This window comes from Chenopodium album, chromosome 18, assembly GCF_948465745.1.
Source record: "Chenopodium album chromosome 18, dcCheAlbu1.1, whole genome shotgun sequence".
NCBI lineage: Eukaryota > Viridiplantae > Streptophyta > Magnoliopsida > Caryophyllales > Amaranthaceae > Chenopodium > Chenopodium album.
Genome location: NC_137851.1, coordinates 40,081,954 through 40,086,753, shown reverse-complemented (window position 1 = coordinate 40,086,753; position 4,800 = coordinate 40,081,954). Strand labels below are relative to the sequence as shown.

The following is a 4,800-nucleotide window of genomic DNA, read 5'->3' as shown; positions in this document are numbered from 1 at the left end:
TAATTGCAATTTTATTGTAGAATGCATTGATGTAATTAGATTCCACTTTCCCTAATTTTTGTTGTTTGCTCTAAGTAGTTTTTTAGTTAGTTCTTCTCTCTATATCACGACCATCCTACTAGTTTAATTAGCATAAATTGATACACTTAGTCTTCGTGGTTCGACCCTTTACTTGCCACTAACTAGTTTGGTGTATGTTTAGGTTTATAAATATCTAATTTTGTTGAAGCTTAAAGGTTTTGATGATGATAGAATTAAACTCAAGCAAACTTGACTAAAGATTTCTTTAAGTGTTTGACTAAGAACAGGTGAAGTGGACCTTGGTGGTGAAAGAGTAACCTTGACTAAGAAGAACATGAAGAGAATACTTTAAAGAGATTAAACAAGATAAAAGAAGAGTTCCCTAACAGGAACTTAGTTCTCTAACAAGAACTATCTAAGTTCCCTAACAGGAACGTTCACTAACAGGAACTTGAAGGCAACAGGAACTTGGTCCTGGTTTGCGTGAAGCCCAAGCAATCTCCGAGTGTAGAATAAAACGACGCATCAACTTAATTTAGCTAAGATTTTATCTTCTAGATATGTTGTTAAATATGTTAAGTAGGGTTTGCACGAACCTTATTAGAAGTGTGACAAAGAGCTTGGTAAATCTAATAAAAAGGAAACGATAAAAAGATAGATTTTAGGAAAAGATTTTTTAAATAAATATTTCTTAGAATCAGAATATCAAAAAGATATTATTCTCTTTGATACTCTTTCTTTATCATATTTTTCAAAAAGATTTTCTTTGAAAATAATTTATTTAAAACCGTGTTTTAAGATTTAGTTAATTTAATATAATTATCTTTTCGAAAACCCTATTTGCTATACATGCTAGTCTTGTATAAATAGTAGAAAGTTTATGCTTGAAGAAATCACTCGTGCTTAATTGTGTAAGTTTGCCAAGCTTATCATCATGTCATATTAGTTTCGGGTTTCGTGCATAGCTTGCCTAACATATTCTAGGGTCATATATTTTGTACTGATTGGGTACTTGGGTGAGTGTGTAATTTATATTTTGCATACAGTGTGTAAGCTTCTAGTGTGAGGCTGAGAGAGTACTTTGGGAGTACGAATAAATCTGAGTTTGGGACTTAGATTTGGTAGGATAGGGTCCTACTATGTAGCAAGTTCAGTGTGGAACTTGTGAGTAATGGTCCGTGCATAATAGGTTGTAATTTGGGATTGCCCTATTATAGTGGAGTAACTTGGTTTTGGAAATCCCTTAGGAAGGGTCGAGATTTTACTTCCTGTTGGGCCCTAGAAGGTTTTCTCGTAAAATATGTGTGCATTTACAAGTTCCTTTACAATTTATTTATTTTCCGCAAAATTAGCAATGAGAACTCGCATACAATTCAACCCCCCCGCCCCGGCCCCTTGTAGTGTTCGTCTCAACTAACAAATTTGATTAGGGTAGTAGCCCAACGACCTACTTTCCCGCGATCACGGCTAAACCCTGGTTTTCTAGGAGCATCGTCCCCTTAATCGTGGTAGGCAGCGCGCAACGTCACGGCCTGCTTCGGCACCTGCGCGCTCCAGGCGTCGGCCTGCGGGCCCCCCTATTCGACCCGTCTTAAAACATGATCCAAGGAGTCTGACATGTGTGCGAGTCAACAGTGAGTAAACCCGTACGGCGCAAGGAAGCTAATTGGTGGGATCCCCTAGCAGGTGCACCGACCTTGATTTTCTGAGAAGGATTTGAGTGAAAGCATACTTGTTGGGACCCGAAAGATGGTGAACCATGCCTGAGCGGGGCGAAGCATGAGGAAACTCTGGTGGAGGCCAGAAGCGATACAGACGTGCAAATCGTTCGTCTGACTTGGGTGTAAGGGCGAAAGACTCATCGAACCATCTTATTCACGAGTTCCCTCCGAAGTTTTCCTCGAGATAGTTGGAGCTTATTCACGAGTTCTATTAGGTAAAGCCAATGATTAGAGGCCTCGGGGGCGCAACGCCCTTAACCTATTCTGAAACTTTAAATAGGTAGGACGACATGACTGCTTTGTTGAGCCGTGCCATGGAATTGAGAGCTCCAACTGGGCCATTTTTGGTAAGCAAAACTGACGATGCGGGATGAACCAGAAGCCGGGTTACGGTGCCTAAATACGTGCTAACCTAGATCCTACAAAGGGTGTTGGTCGATTAAGACAGCAGGACGGTGGTCATGGAAGTCAAAATCCGCTAAGGAGTATGTAACAACTCACCTGCCGAATCAACTAGCCCTGAAAATGGATGGCACTGAAGCGCGTGACCTATACCCGGCCGTCGAGGCAATTGTCAGGCCTCGATGTGTAGGAGGGCGTAGCGGTCGCTACAAAACCTATGACATCACCAAGGCAAAGCGGCCGTTGGTGTAGATCCTGGTGGTAGTAGCAAATATTCAAATGAAAACTTTGAAGGCTGAAGAGGGGAAAGGTTCCATGTGAAAGACACTTGCACATGGGTTAGTCGATCCTAAGAGACTGGGGAAGCCTGTCCGATAGCGCGTTTTGCGCGAGCTTCGAAAGGGAATGGGGTTAAACTTCCTGAACTGGGACATAGCGGTTAACGGTAACATTAGGAAGTCCGAAAACGTCGGTGGGGTCCTCGGGATGAGTTATCTTTTCTATTTAACAGCCTGCCCACCCTGGAATGGATTGAGTCGGAGATAGGGTCCAGCGGCTGGAAGAGCATCGTACGTTTTGTGGTGTCTGGTGCGCCCCTAACGACCCTTGAAAATCCGGAGGACCGAGTACCGACAACGCCTCTAGCATCTCCAAGGTGAACAACCTCTCGTCGATGGAACATGTAGGCAAGGGAAGTCGGCAAAATGGATCCGTAACTTTTGGAAAAGGATTGGCTTTGAGGTCTGGGAACGGGGGTCTTAGTCCCGAACCCGTCGGCTGTCGGCTGACTGCTCGAGCTGCTTCCGTGGCGAGACCAGGTCGCCGCGTGCCGGCTGAGGGACGGACTGGGAACGGTCCCTTTAAGGGCCTTCGCCGAGCGTCGAACAATCAACTCAGAACTGTTACGGACAGGGGGAATTCGACTGTTTAATTAAAACAAAGCATTACGATGGTCCCGGCGGATGTAAATGCAATGTGATATCTGCCGGTGCTCTGAATGTCAAAGTGAAGAAATTCAACCAAGAGCGGGTAAACGGCGGGAGTAAATATGACTCTCTTAAGGTAGCCAAATGCCTTGTCATCTAATTAGTGACGCGCGTGAATGGATTAACGAGATTCCCACTGTCCATGTCTACTATCCAGCGAAACCACAACCAAGGAAACGGGCTTGGCAGAATCAACTGGGAAAGAAGACCCTTTTGAGCTTGACTCAAGTCCGACTTTGTGAAATGACTTGAGAGGTGTAAGATAAGTGGTAGCTTCAGTGCAAGTGAAATACCACTACTTTTAACGTTATTTTACTTACTCCGTGAGTCGGAAGCAGGGTAATGCCCCCCCTTTTAGACCTAAGGTCCGATTTGCGGGCCGATCCGTGCGGAGGACATTGTTAGATAGGGAGTTTGGCTAGGGCAGCACATCTATTAAAAGATAATGCTGGTGTCCTAAGATGAGCTAAACTAGAACAGAAATCTCGTGGGGAACAGAAGGGTAAAAGCTCGTTTGATTCTGATTTTTAGTACGAATATGAACCGTGAAAGCATGGCCTAACGATCCTTCGATGTCGGCTCTTCCTATCATTATGAAGCAGAATTCACCAAGTGTTGGATTGTTCACCTACTAATAGGGAACATGAGCTGGGATTAGACCATCGTTAGACAGGTTAGTTTACCCTACTAATGACAGTGTTGCAATGGTAATTCAACCAAGTACAAGAGGAACCGTTGATTCACACAATTGGTCATCGCGCTTCTAAGTCAGAATCCATGCTAGAAGTGATGCATGCGCCCGCCGCCTGATTGCCATACTACAGTAGGGGTTTCGTCCCCCAAGGGCACGTGTCGTAGGCTAAGCTCACACGGTGGATGCGTAGTGAGAGCGCCTTGAAGAACAATTTCTACAAAGCGGCGGGTTGTATCCTTTGCAGACGACTTAAATACGCAATGAGGTATTGTAAGTGGCAGAGTGGCCTTACTGCCACGATCCACTGAGATTTAGCCCTATGTCGCTTCGATTCGTCCCACTTCCCCACCTTATTCCCTAAAAACACCTATATTTTAGAAAACAAGGTTAGCGGTGCATCTTGTGAAATGAATGGTGTCCTTCGAACAAGTGTATTATTTCGATAGAGGGTTTAGATTAAATTACAGAGTTAATTATATAGTGAAGTCAAGTGATCAGAAAGTAGAGCTAGAGGCCATCTCCGATTAGTGAGATTAATTATATTAATCTCACATCTTTACCTGACTGAACCCTTCGGTTCACACCCAAGCATGCAACCAAACTAAGGCGACGAATTAAGCCGGAGGCTTTAATACGTCAAACAAGAAGAAACGTATTCCAATGTCGGATTTCGAGCTTAGAGTGGGCTGCCACCAATAGGCAGCACCAGTTGGGCTGGCAGCACACGCCCAGCTGGTAGTGCCCGTATGCAGCGGCTGGGCTCGCTCGCAGCATCCACGCCTAGCCATGCGGGCCGTGGACGTGGGATGACGGGTCACGAACGCGTGCTGATTGGTGGGAGCCTAACTGAACCCATCTTGGGGCTCAAGGTTAGGTGCCACATGGCTAGCTCACTTTGGATGTGAGTTTCCTAGGGGAGTAATTGGGAAAGTGGTCCTCACCTAAACACTTGATCAACATGTGAAACTTGTTACTT

The 4,800-nt window shown here is 44.7% G+C and overlaps 1 pseudogene; it reads left to right on the top strand.

Moving 5' to 3' along the window:
- The first annotated feature begins 577 nt into the window (after positions 1–577).
- LOC145593380 (25S ribosomal RNA) lies at positions 578–4,160 on the top strand (annotated as a pseudogene).
- The last annotated feature ends 640 nt before the right edge of the window (positions 4,161–4,800 follow it).